Source organism: Diceros bicornis, chromosome 4 (genome assembly GCF_020826845.1).
Source record: "Diceros bicornis minor isolate mBicDic1 chromosome 4, mDicBic1.mat.cur, whole genome shotgun sequence".
Classification (NCBI taxonomy): Eukaryota; Metazoa; Chordata; class Mammalia; order Perissodactyla; family Rhinocerotidae; genus Diceros; species Diceros bicornis.
Window position 1 is genome coordinate 11,673,667 of NC_080743.1, and position 20,402 is coordinate 11,694,068.

Here is a 20,402-nt window from a genome sequence, read left to right on the forward strand (position 1 = left end):
CCCATGACTGAGCAAGATCATGACAGTTACAGGAAGCTAAAGCTGCCCTCTTTTTGTCTTTGAGTATATGTCTAATAGTAATCCAGACCAAGTAGATCCAGTAATAAGAGGACATGCTGTCTTTTAAAGAGAGTTCTTAAGTAAATTTATTAAGTCAATTGATAGGTTTACTTCATTGTTGTGACAGTCAGAGTCCATCCAGGAAAATAACTCAAGGTCTTTCAAGTGGAGAATCTAATACAAGAAATTGGTTACACAAGTGTTAGAAAAACTGAGAAGCAGATCAAAGACAGCAAGACAACACACAGATTAGCAATATCAGGAAATAGCTACCAGTCTTAGGGGCCAAAAACAATGGAAAGAGATGGTATTATGAGAGCCCAGAGCCAGGCTGTCTAGCCAGTGTTAGAGGCATGCAGGAGACAGGGCTGCTGCCTAAATAAGCAGAGAGCGGGGGAAATCAGTATCTGGTTTCTCCCCTCATCACACCCCCTAGTCTTCTGCCACTGCTTCCCTGGAAACAAAAGGGAAATGAGACTGGTAAATGTCAGGTTTTGTAATCTAAAGGAAAGCAGCAGAAGAGTGGAGCACGGCTCTGAGAGCAAACGAGGAGCTGACCAGCATAGTAGTCTAATTAGACTCTAATGATTAAGATCTAAAGCAACACATGCGGGCAAGTTTGAAAGCTAGCTTGCTCTAATTATACCTACTAGTGGTAGGTTTCTGGGTAGAAGGGAACAAGGAATACTTCTTGAAACCATCAATGAATGGATGGAGAGATAATATAACAACAGCACACGTTTTAGGTTTCCACTCTGGCTCTGCTACTTCCAAACTATAGGCCTTCTCCAAGCCTTAAATTTTTAATCTCTAAAATGTGGATAGTACTATTTGCCTTACAGAACAGGTACAAATAAAAAAGAGATAATGAATAAAACAGATCAGCACAATGCCTCGACTAATATCACAAAATACTGGTGGCTTATAATATTGGATATTGGAAAAAATAATAAAAATGGTAGCTTAAAAATAGCTTTATAAACATCTTGCTTTAATCTCTTTTTTCTATATTTAACAGTATAATTTTATTACCATAATTCATTAAATCTAGATGCCATCTAATGTAAGATATATCATTATTTCATGTACCTCTAAGAAAGAAAAACACTTAACTATGACACAATATTTCATTATTCTTTCTCACTGAATTGCATGTGACTAGAGGTTAAGCAGCCTCTATTTAAAGTCAGCAGGAAGTTTCTGACACAGTGATATATGATGCCATATCAACATAATCCTGTACAGTGCATGAATGGATCATACCACCCTCTTGCTGCTTTGAAATTCATCTGTTCCATGGGCTTGTCAATTTCTCCTGCCTTCAATTGCTTTGCTTAATATATGGTAAACAATCATTTTGTATGTATGTCACTAACAAAATGTAACACAGCCTCATCTATTTACAAATCAAATAAAACTAAAAAGCTAACTAAAAAGCTTCTGCACAGCAAAGAAAACCATCAACAAAATGAAAAGGCAACCTATGGAATGGGAGAAAATATTTTCAAATCATATATATGATAAAGGGTTAAAATCCAAAATATATAAACTTAATAGGAAAAGAAATCTGATTAAAAAATGGGCAGAGGCACTGAATAGAGATTTTTCCAAGAAAGACATACAAATGGCCAACAGGTACATAAAAAGATGTTCAACATCATTAATCATTAGGGAAATGAAAATCAAAATCACAGTGAGATATCATCTCACACCTATTATCAAAAAGACAGGAAATTACAAGTGTTGGTGAGGATGTGGCGACAAGAGAACCCTTGTGCATAGTTGGTGGGAATATAAATTGGTGCAGCCGCTATGGGAAACAGTATGGAGGCTCCTCAAAAAATTAAAAAACAGAATTACCATATGATCCAGGAATTCAACTTCTGGGTATTTATCTGTAAGAAACAAAATCGTTATCTTGAAAAGATATCTGTAACTCCATGTTCATGGCAGCATTACTGCATTAGTTACAATAGCCAAGACAGTGAAACAACCTAAGTTTCCATTAATGGCTAAAGAAAATGTGATTTTATATATACACATATGTATATATATATGCACACACACATACATACATATACACACACACACACACAGTGCAATACTATTCAGCCATAAAAAAGGATATCCTGCCATTTGTGATAACATGGATAGACCTTGAGGGTATTATGCTAAGTGAAACTAGTCAGACAGAGAAAGACAAATACTGTATGATCTCATTTACATGTGGAATCTAAAACAAAACCAAACAACAACAACAACAAAAGTGCACTTATAGATACAGAGAATAGATTGGTGATTGCCAAAGGCAGGGGTTGGGGAGTAGGCAAAATGGATGAAGGGGGTCAAAAGATACAAACTTCCAGTTATAAGATAAATAAGTCCTGTAGCTGTAATGCACAGCATGGTACTATAGTTAACAATATTGTATTGTATATTTAAAATTTGTTAAGAGAGTAGATCTTAAAAGCTCTCATCACAAGAAAAAAAAATTGTAACTATGTGTGGTGATGAATGCTGACTAAACTTGTGGTAATCATATGGCAATACTTACATCTATCAAATCATTATGCTGTACAACTAAAAGTAATACAATGTTATATGTCAATTATAACTCAATAAAAAAAGAAAAGAAAAAATAAAAGGAGGTGCCTTGGGACAAAAAAGATTCTTCTTTCTTGAGTATTGTAAAGCATTTGTGTGTTGCTTTACAAGAACATCTAGAATTGTGTTTATTTCTCTAAAGTCACGTATTTTTTTTGATCATATCAAATTAATGTCACATTGCACTCTTCCTGGAGCTTTCAGTACATGAAATAACTTTATGTTAAAAATACTGAGTCATAGCGTAAACTTCTCAAAGTTATTTGAAATGTCAACTAAACTCCAACAAGTTGTTGTTAAAAATGTACAAACTCAACTTATGTAATGAGTGTATGAACAAATATGATCAAGTTAACACACCATGTCACAGCTGTTGTCTGGTTAACAGCAGTTGTAAAATAACAGAGGTTGTAAGATGCATTCCAACTTCAAATGTGATTCTCAGAGTCTGTAAAACATGATCATGTTTTTTCCGGTCCCAAGTCAAATTACAGGGAAGTGAAAAGGACAGAAATTTAAGAAAAGCAGTCAAGTACAGAATTTACCATAGGAAAAGTCAATTTTTAATACATAGAAGATAATAGTATCTATTTAAGAGTTTATCAAAACCCAGAATATATTTTCAATATTTAACTAACTTTTGGATGTTTAATTTATACCTCGCCAGAGAAATATAATGTCTCTTCTTGTTTAAAAAAAATTATAAGCATAAATTTTATAGGTTTTTTTTTCCCTAAACTCAGCCATTCATTTTTGTCAAAAGTCTGGTTGAAAAACTATATTTTACAGCATAGCTGGGATGAATAATTGTTAAAACATTTTATTTTAAGGGAATCATGCATGTCGTTATAAACTAAAGAAAAGGAAACACGACATATGATTACTATTTGCTCTGGAGTAGTGAACAGGCATGAAGATTCTAAAATTGAACCTAAGGTGGGTGTAAAAAAAAATATATCATTATCAAGACAAAGAATATCTAAGATGTGTGGAGGAATGCGATGACTCACGGAATTAGTAATATGTTGCTAATGACACCGAATATAGCATCGAATTACATTTTTTATACCCTTTATTGGCCTAGTTAAACCATTCAACACCCCTGAGAGATGAATCAATGCAGTTATCCCTAGCTTATACAGGAAGAAAAGATTCAATAATTAGCTATTTTCAGGGGACCACAGATAGAGAATGGCAGAGATAAAATTAACAAAGAAGCTTGTGGCTTCTATCGGAGTTTGGTTCATTCTGACTCCAGGGTGACATTAACCAGAAGTTGTTACAGCTCCACTGTAGCCAGTTGTAGCCAGAGTCTGACAGACAGCGATGGGGGAAGATATATTAAATCAACCTGAAACAAAGAGTGAACATTTGGGCTATGGGTCACAAAGCAAAGTAAAACCTCAGTGGGGGTTCCAGAGGGAAGGAACGTTAGCAGAGGCCTCGACCTTTGATGTGGATTATTGTATCTAAAGCCAGAAGCAAACTATCAGGAAACTATAGCATCTGGGAGCATAAGAACCTAATGAAGATGAAGATTTAATTCTTTCTGAATTTCCAGATCTAGCTAAGAAGCTATTAACTTTCTAATCACTAAGAAGCCAGGACTGAATAGGACTAATAAAGAAGCTTTTATAGAATACTGTTCTTACTCATATTGGGATTGATTGGACCACAGGGAAAATAGACATTTCCTCTCTTTAGAATATATTAAAATATCTGGACCTGAATCCCCTCCCTTTTCCAAAATCTCCCTCAGTTTGCTTCATTCTGTCCACTTCTAACCTTCTCCAGTCATAGAGTAGTTCACACATAAATTAGAGGTAGACCACTAATGGATTAATGCATAAAATATATATGTTTATTTAACAGAGAACCATTTGCATCTCAATTAATTATATAGTGATTACTAAAGCAGTCCACTGTAATCAAAGCCTTGTGAGGAAACGAAAGTGAACACAGATAAGGTATGCATCTCTGGAGGACCATACAGACTAGTGGAGAAATTGCACCTATAAATATCTGATCATAATAAAAGTAGAATGGAGTAAGTGCTAAGTTGAAGTTGAAATACTGTCTGCAGCAATCAGAAAGGGAATGATTAATTGCAACTGGAGAGATCAGCATCAATGACTTTCTAACGAGATAGTATTTAAGTCTCTTTTGAAAGATTTCAATAAATAATATAGGGATGATAATTTCAAACTGAGAAATTGCATGAGCAGAGTCAAAAAATCTTGGAAAGTGCATGTTATTTTTGGAAAACTGAGGAGTAAGTTTTCCAAACAGAATATCGGTTACGAAGAAGGATAATATGCATCAATTTGTTTGAGCTTCTGGTGTGCTGGTTGGTTACTTGCAATGGATTTTGTGTTACATGTTCTGCTCACTTGTCTTTCAATGTAGATTCTGGTTGAGTTGACTTGTCATTTGCCAAAAATCTACCCTCTCGCGGCAATTTTTTTTCTAACGATGGTCACAATATATTCCATTCCACATTCTCTTCTACAATGTGACATTGCCACATCTCAAACAAGTGGTAGAGTCTTATTCCTTCCCACTGACTCTGTGCTGTCCCCAGGAATGGCTTGTAACCAACAGAATGTGGTAGAAGTGATGCCACATGGCTTCTAACGCTAGGTCAGGAAAGGCCATGTAGCTTCTGCCTGGTTCTCTTAGAACAATCACTCTCAGAATACTCCCTCCCAGAACCCAGCGGATATGCTGTCAGAAGCCCAAGTGATATGGACAGGCCACACGCAGGTACTCCAGTTGACAGTGTCCTGTGATCCCAGCCTGAGTCATCCTAGCCCAGATACCAGACAAGCGACTGAAAAAGCCATGTTAGAAATAGATCCTCTAGCCTCACCCAGAGCAAACATCAGCCTCCATCTCAAGTCACCCCCAGACATTTATGTCTACCCTGCTGAAGTCCCAGACATTGTGGAACAGAGGACAAATTTTCCTGCTGTAACTTTTTTACTTTAAAGACATATAGATTCTGTGAGCATAATAAAATGATGTTTTACGCCACAAAGTTTGGAGTGATTTATTGTGAAGCAATAATAACTGGAATATTCTTCCTTCCGGAGTAAGAAAGTTACAGCTGGGACATGGTTATCCAGTTAGGCTCTACATTTCACAGCCTCCCTTGCAACTTAATGGGCTTGTGGGATTATGTTCTAGACAATGAAATATGAACAGAAATGATGTGTGCACTTCTAGGTCTGGCCCACAACATCCTGCAATAAGCTGCTACATACCCATGGACAGTGCTGTGACCCAACTTAAACCATCAAATAAGAATAATGCCCTTTGAGAACACAAAGATATAAGACAGTAGGAACCTGTGACTTTGAATGGTACTCTACAGAGACTATTATAGGAATGAAATAAATATTTATTATCTGGAGAGCTCTTTGTTATAGCAGCCTAAACTTACACTAACTGTGACATGCAATAAAGGATTCCTTCATTTTCTCTTCTAAAATAGTCAGAGACTGAAAAACAATGCAAGCTATAACATAGAACTGTGAGATAATTGGTTTCAGCCAGCTTGTTTTGGACACAGTTTCTCACCATTATATGGAAAGATGATAATGGGCGCAAAGAGATTGGAGAGTTTAAATTTATCTACTCTCTCAAGGAAAGCCTTGATCTGACCTCAAACAACATTGAAAACAGGTGCAGTAAAAAGATGGGGCAAGGACTTACTTTTTCCAGTGGTATTAAGAACTTGCTGCCCACTTTTGATGTCAAGATAATGAAGATGATTCTCTTCACTTTCTCCACCTAAGAGAAAGACAAACAGAAGCAAAAACTCTATTTTAATTTTAAAAAGATGCATTTATAAATCTGAAAAACTATATATAAAGGCTGAAAAAGAGGATTATTTCATAGCTAACAAAAGAAAGGAAAGTCAAGCCTATGTAGAATTGGCCTTGCAGTGCAGGTGGTGTGGAAAGGATTGGCTTCAACAAGAAGCATCAAGATCATGAAAGGCTTTGGGAATTGGAAGAAACAGGATCACAGAAAGGGGGATAAGATGAGGATAGGAAACAGGAAGAAAATTTGGAAATTTGTTTTAGGAAAATTAAACCCCTTGGTCTCCACCTTATCCTCTAGAAATTAGGAGACTACTCAACCCTAAAACATACCAGAGACATTAAACCAGGGACTCTCTAGACTCCAGCCTCTAAAGCATCAGCTCCCCTTCCCACCATCTGCAGTATGCTATCCACCAGGTCTTCTATAATCTCCAGGTAGACTATTGGTATATAACCCTCAGGTAGAATGTTAGGGTTTTTCTCTAGAAAGACTGAATTCCCAGAGCAAAGACATTATATATATACATCCTTAAATGTGTATGTGTATGTGTTAATATATATAATATATATCAGTCAATGATGGACCACATATACGAAGGTGGTAACATAAGATTAGTACCATACAACCTAGGTGTGCGGTAGGCTATACCACCTAGATTTGTGTAAGTACACTCTATGATGTTTGCACAATGATGAAATTGCCTAATGATGCATTTCTCAGAATGTATCCTCATTGTTAAGCGACGCATGACTGTACACATTTAAGGATTTCTATTCAAAATCCAAGTCGCTATCTTAGATATAGTGACTTCTACCGAGCCACCACCCTCACCATATACAGAGATTCCAATGAGCATTTTACTGTGTCATTCTTAAGTGTGAAAGAATGAAACCAAAGGTTACAACGTATCTTATGTTTATGTTTGAAGAAGTCTAGGCAACATAAAAGAAAGAGGCCAAAATATGACAAAAGGACTCAAAGGAAACAAAAAATGTAAAACGTTATTAAATTATTTATTCTCATATATTGAAGATAATATATCCATAACAAGAGAATGCTATAAAGAAGAACCAGAAAAGAAAGCTTTTGAAAATTAAAAACATAATAGCCAATTTTTGACTGAAAATATAACTAGAAAACTGAATACAACAGAAAACAAAAAGATGGACAACGGAGAGGAAAAAAAAACAGAGAAAAGGTCAATCCAGGAGATTCAACATCTGACTAATATGAGCTTCAGTATGAGATATCATGAAATACAATGGAGAGGAAATTTCCAAGAAACAATACAAGAATATTTCCTAGAATGTTAAGATATGAGACTCCACATTGAAAGGGCCCATCAATGCCCAAAACAATAAATTTTAAAAGACCTAAAAGAAGGCAAACTATCATGAATTTCACAACACCAAAGAAAAGAGAAGAATCTATAACTTTCTAAGAGGAAAAAAAAAGTTATGTGTAAAGGATAGAGAATCACAATGACTTCCAAATTCCCAACAGAAATGTTGAAAACTAGAAAATTTACTTTCAAAATAGCATTATATAACTATGCAGAAGATCAATGAAATGAGAGTTTAGAATAAAGATAATTTTAGACCATTAAGGTTTAAAAATGTATTTTCCATGTAACCTTTATCAGGAAACTTCATCATCAACTAGAAGATGAGGAAGAAAACCAGGAAAGAAGAAATGGGATCAATTTAATAGAAAAATCCACAGATGAGAGATGAGAATTCCTAGCACTATAGCAGAGGGAAGTCTCAGAAAACAGTACGGCCAAAGAAAACACTTTTCTCATGAGAGCAATAGGCCAAAGACTCCAGGAGGAATGTCTCCATGGGAAAAAAGTGAACTGATAAATTATGTAACTATTTTGACTATACATTGGGAGATATTTCTTGGAACTGTGAATGAGTATGGGAAGTATTGATCAGATGTTCTACGAAATCTAAGCAAATTAAAAAAAAAAGAGAAGCAGTTATTAAACCTTGAAAAACAAAATTTTATGCTAAAACAAAATATAATCAGAGCACACACCTTGACTCAGTGGTGAACAACATGTGTGTAATTGTAGCGAACCACTGACTATGGCACTTAACAAAAATTGAGATACAAACAGATTAGGACAATGTGGAAAGAATGAGAGAATCTGAGAGAATCGGGGTTGAGGGGCACAAGAAAGTGGTTTCATTTTTTATTTTTGTTTTAAGCTTGTTAGGACAAGCTTCAAAAGAGAGAGGACACGGGCAGAGAAGGTCTCAATTGAGCTGTGTTAGGCCAGCCAGCCCCCAACTGATGGAGCAGCTGACTCCAGACACCTGAGTCAGTCCAGCCAAGATCAGCCACGCCTGCTGTAGATCATGAGAACTGTGTCCTCCTGACTCTAGAGCTGAAATAAATAATAAATGGTTGTTTTAAGCCACCCAGTTTTGGGGTGGTTTGTTACATATAAAATAGTGAGAAATCCCCAGCGAGATGATAAACACTTGATATAATATAGATAAAAAGACATTGCACCAAGAACTGAGTTCCCCAGGAAGATGCTGAAATAACCCCAAATTGCAGGTAAATGGAACTGAAAGAGGGAATGGGATATAGTGGGTTCAATGAAAAAAAAAAACAAAACTAAAGAACAATGGAATGCGTCATAGTCAGTTCAGACTGCTATAACCAAACACCATAGACTGGATGGCTTAAACAACATTTATTTCTCACAGTTCTGGAGGGTGGGAAGTCCAAGACCAAGATGCTGGCAGGTTTGACGTCTGGTGAGAACCCTCTGCCTGGTTTGCAGATGGCTGTCTTCTTGCTATATTCTCACATAGTAGAGCTAGAGGGGTGTCTGGTGTCTTCTTGTTCTTCTGAGGGCACTAATCTCACTGTGGGGGTTGCACCCTCTTGATCTCAACCAACCCTAATTATTTCTCAAAGGCTCCATTTCCAAATATCATCACACTGGGGATTAGGGCTTAAAAATATGAATCTGGGAGGACAGAAACATTTAGTCAATTGCTGAAGGGTGGTGTTGGTCTCAAGATTTCAGTGTGGCTAACACCTATATCTGCCTTCAACATAGAGCTCAATGAGCAGCCAATGAAATAACTACCAGAGTAGTCATTGAATCACACAAGGTGGTGGAGTATAAGATTGCACAATGGCTTTTGAGGTCAATTTTGTCTAATAATTCTACCTTTAAAATGTATCCAGCTGATGTACACACACATATTCACAAGTATATCTCTACAAAAATGTTCCCAGAAACATTATTAGTAATAGCAAAAAAAAAAAAATAAAGAAAGAAAAGGAAAAGGAAATGTCTGCAATTAAAAATGTGTGAAGAGGGGCCAGCCCAGTGGCGTGCGCTTCGCTTTGGAGGCCTGGGGTTCGCAGATTCGGATTGTACCGCTTATCAAGCCATGCTGTGGGAGGTGTTCCACATATAAAGTAGAGGAAGATGGGCATAGATGTTAGCCAGAGCCAATCTTCCTCAGCAAAAAAGAGGAGGATTGACAACGGATGTTAGCTCAGGGTTAATTTTCCTCACCAAGAAAAAGAAAAAAAGAAAAACTTCAAAATAAAAAGAAAAAATATGTTAAGAAAGATGTGCCTGAGAGAAAAGGATGACCATGATATTCTGAGTTTAAAGAAGCAAGACACAAAATTGATAATATGCAGAGTAGATTGTATTCTGTAATAATGTAATTCAATTAAAAATAACTTTAAATTTTACATGCATAATATTTCTCAACTTCCTGAAGGGACGAATTTCAAGAAGCGTTGTTGATTTAATAATAATTGAGAAGAGAAGCAAAAAAAAACCCCAAAAACAAAGAAAATATCACATTAGAGTTAAAAAAATATTTCACTAATTGAAATAGTAGCAATCTAACTTTACAGTTAGGCATCATTTTTTTTTTCAGTATCATGACAAGGTTGAATCTTTGAATCTAATCCAGGTTCCGTCCATTCCTCTGAATCACCTTGGGCCATTAGAAATTATACATGGAGGCATGTAAAGTTTTCATAACCTCTGCTCAAAAAATTAACTTTTTTTGCAAATTTATAATTAATATTTTAATTTCAAGAATATCAAGAAAATTAGGGCTCATTTAAAACAACATTTGGCTAATATTATAGTTGTAGGCTTTTTAAATTGCATTTTATATGGTGGGAATTTAAACCTCCTCTCTTAAAATTTAGCACTTGTGTGTCTGTGAACAGAAAACAGTTGGGAGGAATAAATGCCCAACATTAGCAGTAGCTACTCTGGAAGAATAAGAGTGGAAAAGGGCTAGATGGTGGCTATATTTTCACTTTATTAATAAACTTTTAAAATTTATACTATAATACACTTTTAATATATATGTCTTGCATTGTTTAAACACACTTTTTACAATACAATTGGGATATTTTATACAGAATTTTTACACGAGCTTTAATAACCAAATGAAAGAAAATTATCCTTCATATATGGAAGGGAGAAAGGAGAATGCGATTTGAAACACCTGATAAGGGCAGCGACAATGACAAGCACAAACACTCCTAAGAACTTTAAAGTGGGAATAAAAAAAAATGACTAAATGATTTGTGATGTGGAGACTCTTAAAACTTTACCAAATCAACTGATTCCTCTTTCTAAATCTATTAAAAAACTAAAAAAGGAAACATAATCAGTATCTAGAGATGAATTCTAGGAAACTTGAGGAAGAACATAAATGAAAAAACAGGCAATATCTCTCTGCCATCATAGGGTCATGTAATAGTGGAGTCAATATGCCAAAAAGTTTGTGAATTTCCGATATCCAGGAAGAATATTTTCACAGTTCTTTTCCCCCTTCCCACCCAATTCCCTTGGCTAGGAAATTGAAGCAAAGGAATATTTCTCCTAAAGTCTCCTTCCACTCTGTGGTTTGCTCCCTTCTGGTCCTCAGAATCCTCTCCATTCCATCAACACAGGAAAAAAGATAGGAGTGATGCATTATGATTCGTGCCTGGAAATGTTTCCTATCTAATTGGCCACGCCTCAGTTATGCGGCCACATCCGCTACAAGCAGATAGGAAGATAGAGCCCAGTTACAAATCCAGGAAGAAGAGAACACAGCTATCACTGAGCACAGAGAGGCTTCACCACAATGACCAAGTGGAATATGACCCAGAGGTCTGATAAAGGGGCTGTCAGGAGAGCCGGAATTTCCCCTCCTATATCCAAGTCCTTCTGTGCTAAGACTAGGATGGAAATTAGAGAAAATGTCCAGCTATATGATGACTTCTACTGATTTTACCTTCAAGAGAATCATCTACCATAAAGTTGTTAATGTTTTGGATTTGCAAATTACAAGCAACACAGAAATGTAGTAAAAAGACTTTTCTATAAAGTTTCTTTAACTTTAAGGACAGATAATGATTATATTACAGATCACAGACCATCTTCAGCATACACAGTGACCTGTAAAGTACCACTCACATTGTAAAGAAAGATAGAGCTTGGATGTTCTCTTCCTTAGGTACCAGCATTACAAAAGTCTTTCACAGTGAATAGACACTGGCACTATACTAGTAATACTGCTATTAGTATAATATTCAGGCACTATACTAGTAATAAAGGACTAGGAATAAAACTTCTAGAACGTATCATTTAAAATACATTTTCTATCAAAAATATTTTGGTTTAAAATGAGGTTGTAAAATAAAGACAAAAGGAGAACAATAATAACAAGAAAGAGTATTCTTAATTGGGCTAGAATAGGTGTATATTTCCCTCTCATAAGTTTTTGAATGTCATTTTTCACATTGTGGCAAAGGAAAAAAGAAATAGCTAGGAAGTAGTCTGTCTTCTCCTATCTCGGATGTGGGAATATCCATGTGGAAATGGGAGCTCTGTTGCCCAGCCCAGCACCAGTATTTTAAAACACATGGAACAATGGCTGGTTGTCAAAGTAGAAATGTAAAAGAGAGAGTTGAGGCTTGTTATCTGACTCCAAAATAAGATTTAACAATATGAAAGTAGATCCTTACCTTACACCATACACAAAAATTAACTCCAAATGGATGAAAGACTTGAATGTAAGTCCTGAAACTATTAAACTCCTAGAAGAAAACATAGGCAGTACGCTCTTCGACATCGGTCTTAGCAACATCTTTTCAAACACCACATCTGACCGGGCAAGAGAAACAATAGAAAAAATAAACAAATGGGACTACATCAAACTAAAAAGCTTCTGCACAGCAAAGGAAACCATCAACAAAACGAAAAGACAACCTAACAATTGGGAGAAGATATTTGCAAACCATACATCTGATAAGGGCTTAATCTCCAAAATATATAAAGAACTCACGCATCTCAACAACAACAAAACTACCAACCCAATTAAAAAATGGGCAAAAGACCTGAACAGACATTTCTCCAAAGAAGATATACAGATGGCCAACAGACACATGAAAAGATGTTCAAAATCACTAACTATCAGGGAAATGCAAATCAAAACTACAATGAGATATCACCTCACGCCTGTCAGAATGACTATAATTAACAAGACAGGAAACAACATGTGTTGGAGAGGATGTGGAGAGAAGGGAACTCTCATACACTGCTGGTGGGAGTGCAAACTGGTGCAGCCACTACGGAAAACAGTATGGAGATTCCTCAAAAAATCAACGATAGAACTACCATATGATCCAGCTATTCCACTGTTGGGTATTTATCCAAAGAACTTGAAAACACCAATTTGTAAAGGTACATGCACCCCTGTGTTCATTGCAGGCTTATTCACGATAGCCAAGACTTGGAAGCAACCTAAGTGCCCATCAAGGGACGAATGGATAAAGAAGCTGTGGTATATATACACAATGGAATACTACTCAGCCATAAGAAACGACGAAATCCAGCCATTTGTGACAACATGGATGGACATTGAGGGTATAATGCAAAGTGAAATAAGTCAGAGGGAGAAGGTCAAATACCGTATGATTTCCTTCATTAAGTAGTAGATAATAACAACAATAAACAAATACATAGGGACAGAGATTGGATTGGTGGTTACCAGAGGGGAAGGGGGGAGGGAGGAGGGTGAAAGGGATAATTCGGTACATGTGTGTGGTGATGGGTCGTAATTAGTATTTTGGTGGTGAACGCGATGTAGTCCATGCAGAAATAGAAGTACAATGATGTACACCTGAAATTTTTACAATGTTATAAACCAATGTTACTGCAATAAACAAAAAATTTAAAAAAAAATCAAAAAATAAAAAAAATTAAAAAAAAAAACAAAAAAAAAAAAAAGATTTAACAATAGGCTTAAAAACCAATCTTTGTTGAAAAAGAAAGGATTTTCTAAATTACTCTGTGTCTTAGTCTGTTTGGGCTGCTATAACAAAATAGTATAGACTGCGTGGCTTATAAATATCAGAAATTTATTTCTCACAGTTCCAGAGACCAAAAAGTCCAAGATCAAGATGCTAGCAGATTCCGTGTCTGATGAAAGCCTGTTTCCTGGTTCATAAACCTCCACCTGCCATCTTTTTACTGTGTCATCACATGGTGGGAGAGGCAAGGGACGTCTCTGGGGTCTCTTTTATAAAGGCACTACTCCCATTCATGAAGGATCTGCCCTCATGACTTAATTACTTTCCAAAGGCTCCATCCCCAAATACCATCATATTAGGGGACTAGGTTTCAACAAAGGAATTTTAGGGGGGACACGAATATTTAGTCTATAGCTTTGCCTCCCCCTTTAGTATGCTAAGGTGCATACCCAATTGATGATCGAATTTTACTTAAGAGTGATTTCATCATCCACATGAAACTGAATAACTGAAGATAGATAAAGAAGACAGAGAAAGGGAAGGAGATTGCCAGGCCATTGTCCCAACCTAAGTGTTTGAGAGGTTTTTGTGGAAATGCTGAGGGAGGACTTTGGCGGTGTTTTGCATTGGGAATTCTAGGAGGACAGTGCCTTTACCCAAGCCTGGAAGAGGGTATATATAAGCAAACAGAGCAGTGCATCATAGTCAGGCAGATCCAGAGTCTGAATTCAGTTCTCCTGGTTCCTGTGTAGAATAAGCAGAACACAGCCTTTCATGTATATCCCCAAAGTTAGGCATGAAAACTTATGGCACTAAACACCAGTCAAAGCCACAGGAGGGCGTTGGGGTTTTTAAATCTCCCCAGGAGATTCTAATGTGCAGCCATGGTTGAGAACAACTGCTTCTGAGAAAACTTTCTGGCAGTGTTCACAATCTCCAACTTCAAGAAAGCAATGTGTAATGTACTTTTATATATATGTTTAATTTTCTTGCTAATCCCTAGAGCAGAAAGGATTAACCTTATTTTACTGATGGTAACCTTGAACCATAAAGTAAATGACTTGCCCAGATCAGCTAGAGATGGGATTCAAACTGACTCCTTACTCAAAACTGAACTTTTTCTCATTTAATGTGGCCTATAACGCCTACTGTTTTCTGTGCTGCCTTTCTATCCTTGTATAGGCTACATAATTTATGAAACACTTTTTTTGGATATTTTCTCTGCAAAGGGCATTACACAATGCCTTCTATCCATTCCGGTAATACCTCTGCTTTCAGAATTATAAGTGGATGTGTAGTTGAGAACAAGACCTCCATTGCTCTGAAAAAGGATCGTAGCACCTCCTACTTTAATACCACTCCTTAAGGATCTTCCAAGTTAAGGAATTTCCATGAGTTAAAGGGAGATTCTTCCTCTGACAGATTAGTTTAAGCAATAAAACATTTTACCACCATTTTTATCTAAAAGATATTGAGATCTAGAAGGACTGAGACATAATTAAGTTAAGCCAAGATTTGTAGAGATACTACCATATGGAAGGTGCCGTTCCTGACATCAAGAAATGCACAGTCTTGTAGAAGAGCCAAACACAACAACGATCATAAATCACTATGTGTCAGATACTATGCCAAACACTTGACATGCAAAGTTCAATTAACCCTCAGAGCAGAGTTACAAGGTAGGGGTCATTATTTCCCTTTTACAAATAAGGAAACTGAGGAAGGAGAAGTTGTCCATAATCACACAGCTAATATGCTATAAAGCCTGAATATAATGTGATATATGTCAAGATAGTAACAATAGAGTTGTGTCTGTTTATCTCTTATTTCAAGCAAGGGTAGGGAAAGCTTCAAAAACAAAAACGGTGACACCTGAGCAAGTGTCATTGGCGTTTAAATGAGAGTTTGACAGACAAACCAAAGAGCACACACAAAATGTGACATAATGCACAATGTATCTTGCATATTAGACATAATTTTTTCTGTGCATTAATCTTAGTGATTCATCCTCAAAAATCAATTGTTTAACCATTAAGATGCCAAGGTAAAATCAAATATATACTGGCACATAACAATAACTTCTTTAAAAAGGCACACTTGTTTTGAGTGAGTAGGGACAGGTAGGTAATATCGGGAGTAGGCGCTTCCATTTCCTTGATAAACGATCCTTAGGAAGAGACCCTGGATGCCCTTGATGAGATTGAGAGCCCCTGCAAGCCCGCTGAGGGGCGGTGTTCTGGTTAGCAGTACAGAGCTCCAGGCCTCATTCCTGCCATAAAAGTAGCACAGAGCCTACCGTAGGTGCTCCTTTGATACTCAAACACACACTGCTTCCAGCTCACACTCGCTGTCTATGTCACAGACAGCATTTACCACATGATGTGGCACTTATTCATTTATATATCTGCTTTGCCCACTACACTACAAATTTCTACAGGGTAGGGAATTACATTCCAGAGCACCTACGTACAGTTTCTGATATCTACTAGGCACCCACTATTTGAAGCTTGAACTATACAGAATCAATTCCACTTTCTAATAGCAAACATCATCCAAAACTAAAATGACAGCCTATTAACCTAGCTTGAAACACCAAATCACTGTCTCACTCCAGAGGATTTACTCACGTTTCTACGGTGACTCAAACCAGAATGTGGCGGTAGATGCCAAAAGGGCCAGATGTACTTCTCTATCCACTTTCCTTAGGCTTTTTAGGCCATATGGCTCTCACGATTCCTATAATGAGACTTCAGGTTTAAGATTCAGAAGTCCATAATTTCCAGAATGCATAGCCCAGACACAGAGCCCAGGCTATTTTTTCCCAAGTTGACTTGGCGCTGGATCATGGTGTGATGAATTTATTATGTACAGCAGCAGGCATGGCGCTTTTTAAAAGCAAAGTGCCAGAAACAGAAGCCCATTGATAGAAAAAAAAAAAAAAAAAGTCAAAACTTTGCCAATTTTCTCCAAATACCATCAGAGTAAACTATGATCAAATACAAGTCATTTTCCCCACAAAGAACAGCATGGAGCAAATTTATTGCATTCTCAACTCCTTTGAAAAGACTAAAATCAACCACAGAAAGCTGATCTAATTATCCTGCATATATACAGCACCATGTGAACATTAGAGTATGGCACTGACTAATTGAACAGCTAAGACTACTGGAGAACTTTAAACAGAAGATGCCAAGAGTACATGAGCTAATAACGATGGTATTAAAAGAATGTATTGATCTTTGCAGTATAGTTTGAAACCCATACAGCATTGCAAATGACAACAACTTGCGTTTTGATGTAGAAAAGGGTCTAACATAAAGGAACTTTGCCTTCAAGCTTTTTATAATAATGTACCACGGACTCAAAGGATTCCGTTCCGTTTTCCTGTGGAAATACAGATTTGCCTAATTTCCTGATACTGCACCTTTGATTACTACAGAAATGTCTCTACTCCTATCACACTCTAGTAAACCTAATTACACGAGCATTTCCCAATTGATACCGGAAACACTACCATTAAAAGTCTACTTTTAGTTATAGCACTGCTCTGCATGAAAATACAGGTAGCAAGTATGTGCAGTGCCATCAAATGTCAATGCTAGAAATGAAGCAAAATAAAATAGCATTGTAGTTAACTTTCCTTTTAAAGGTGCTATTAAAGAGGCGGAGTCAAGATGACAGCGTAGGCAGACTCTGAACTCCCCTCCTCCCGCGGACACAGCCAATTTACAACTACTCGTGGAAAAATTACCCCTGAGACAGAACTGAAAACTGGATAAGAGGAACTCCTGCAACAACGGACAATCCTAACTGGGGTAGAAGAGGCAGAGACCCCCTTCCGGAGAGGAAAAACACCGCCTTCACAAGCCGCCAGCTTCACGGCCGCCGGGAGCAGCTCACAGGTGCGCAGCCTCCCTGGAGGCGTGGGGTCCTGAGCCGGGGAGCGCCCCCGCTGTGGGCATATTGTGGACCCAGCACAGTCGACACCAGCGGCAGAATATCTGACTGTGCCTGCTACTAAAACACTGGGGAGCACCCCCAGAAAACCCGGTTCACAAAGAAACTAAAACTGGATCTTAAAGGGCCCACGCACAAACTCACCCATTCCAGAAAGCATCCTAAAATCACCAGAAAGAAAGGTGCACAGTGCTGGGGTGAAAAGAGACTCACCTAACAGGCCCTGAGTGCATCTCGGTGAGGGGTGAGACCTCTCCAGGGACTGGGACATTGGCGGCGGCCATTGTTGTGGCCTGGTGTGAGCGTGCTAACACAGACGCCATTGGAGTTCCCCCTGAGGCCTGCTAGCCCAGGGTCTGCTCCACCCGCTAGAGAACCAATTTAATCCAGCTCAGCCAGGGCAGGCAGCCCACCCTAGAGACTGGCCCCACCCAACAACAAGCCCTCTGGCAACATGTGGGCCTGCATAGATTGGTGACTGGATTCTCTGCAGCCTGGCAACTGAGCCGACTTGAGTGGGGCAGGGTGTGCACAAGGAGCGGGTGGAGAGTGTGGGGCGGTGGCAGAGTGTGTGGGGCTCCCGCCGTGGAGAGACTGGGTCCGCTTGGGGGTCGGAGCGCTCACACAGGGCAGGACTGTGTTGACTGTGTGTGTGGACCTGTGGGCAACAGGGCTTGTCAGCTGCAGAAGACTTGTGCTTCTCAAAGACCCACATAGGAGGTTTGTTCCACCTTCCAAAGCCTGAAACAATTGGGTGCTCCTGTGCCTGAGGCCAGCCCCACCCAGCTGCAATCCTCAGAGAGCTGACAAGAGACCTAATAGGCTAGAGGCTTACAGCAATTGTAAGGCCCTGAGCCTAACAACCTGCCACGCTGGGGGCCTACTCACTTAAAAGAAATACTGCAACACAAATGTGGTATTAGAACTTACAACCAACTGTGCTGGGGCTCCCCACACCTGATAAAGAGACTGAAGGGCCCACAACAACTACAAGCAGCTGAGCATTACAACAGCTGGCCAGGAGCATAACTCAGCCTCCCTGGGCGCCTATAGGGAGATCTAACAGGCCACAATAGAAGGACACACGTAGCCCACATAGGGGTCACCCCTGGAACATTGAGAACTGAGGGAAGCACACTGGAAACCTCCTAAGCCATCACTTACATATGGTCACCTATCCAAGAGCAGGAGACGTAGCTGACCTACCTAATACGTAGACACAAGCACAGGGAAAGAGGCAAAATGAGGAGGCAAAAGAATACATTCCAAGTAAGGGAACAGGACAAAACCCCAGAAAAGGAACTAAGTGAAACAGAAATGAGCAACCTACCTGACAGAGAGTTCAAACTAAGAGTGTTAAGGATGCTCACAGATCTGGGGAGAAGAATAGATGAACTCAGTGAGAATGTCAACAAAGAAATGGAAGATATAAAAAAGAACCAATCAGAAATGAAGAATACAATACTGGAAATGAAAAATTCATTAGAGGGACTCAAAAGCAGAGTAGAGGATACAGAAGAACGGATCTGTGAGCTGGACGAAAGACTAGAAGAAATTACCCAAGGTGAACAGGTAAAAGAAAAAAGAATTAAAAAGAGTGAGGACAGTCTAAGGGACCTCTGGGACAACATCAAGCACACTAACATCCGTGTTATAGGTGTCCTGGAAGGAGAAGAGCGAGACAAGGGGTCAGAGAATCTATTTCAAGAAATAATAGATGAAAACTTCCCTAACCTAAGGAAGGAAACAGACATCCAGGTACAGGAAGCACAGAGAGCCCCAAACAAGATAAACCCAAAGAGGCCCACACCAAGACACATCATAATCAAAATGTCCAGAATTAAAGATAAAGAGAGAATCCTAAAAGCTGCAAGAGAATGTCAAGTTACATACAAAGGAAACCCTATAAGGCTATCAGGTGACTTCTCAGCAGAAACCTTACAGGCTAGAAGAGAATGGCACGATATATTTAAAGTGCTAAAAGAAAAAAACTTACAGCCAAGAATACTCTACCCAGCAAGGTTATCATTCAAAATGGAAGGAGAGATCAAAATTTTCCCAGATAAGCAAAAATTAAAGGAGTTTGTCACCAAGAAACCAGTGCTACAAGAAATGTTAAAGAGACTGATTTAAGGGGAAAAGAGAAGACCACAAATAGGAAAAATTATCTATTTCCATGATTAAAACATAATGGATACAAATGCACAAAAAAGAGGTTAGATATGATATCAAAAACATAAAAGGAGGGAGGAGGGGAGTTAAAGAGTAGAGCTTTCAGACAGAGGTCAAACTAAAGTTACCATCAATTCTGTATAGAAGAAGTAAGGAACAGAGAAGGACTACTACAACACTGAGGAAAAAAAAAAAAGTTAAAAAATGGCAGTAAGTACATACCTATCAATAGCTACTTTAAACGTCAATGGACTAAATGCTCCAATTAAAAGGCATAGGGTGGCTGACTGGATAAAAAACAAGACCCATATATATGCTGCATACAAGAGACACACTTCAGACCTAAAGACACTCACAAACTGAAAGTGAAGGGATGGAAAAAGACACTCCACTCAAATGGCAATGAAAAGAAAGCTGGGGTAGCAGTACTCATAGCAGACAAAATAGACTTTAAAACAAAAACTGTAAAAAGAGAC

The 20,402-nt window shown here is 38.1% G+C and overlaps 1 long non-coding RNA gene across 1 annotated transcript; it reads right to left on the minus strand.

Annotated features, from left to right (window-relative positions):
- Positions 1–1,096: 1,096 nt before the first annotated feature.
- LOC131404058 (uncharacterized) lies at positions 1,097–18,185 on the minus strand. The gene is made up of 3 exons (XR_009219718.1): positions 17,968–18,185; positions 6,379–6,456; positions 1,097–1,955 (listed from the first exon to the last, which is right to left on the minus strand). It is a non-coding gene; the product is annotated as an uncharacterized LOC131404058 (long non-coding RNA).
- Positions 18,186–20,402: the final 2,217 nt, after the last annotated feature.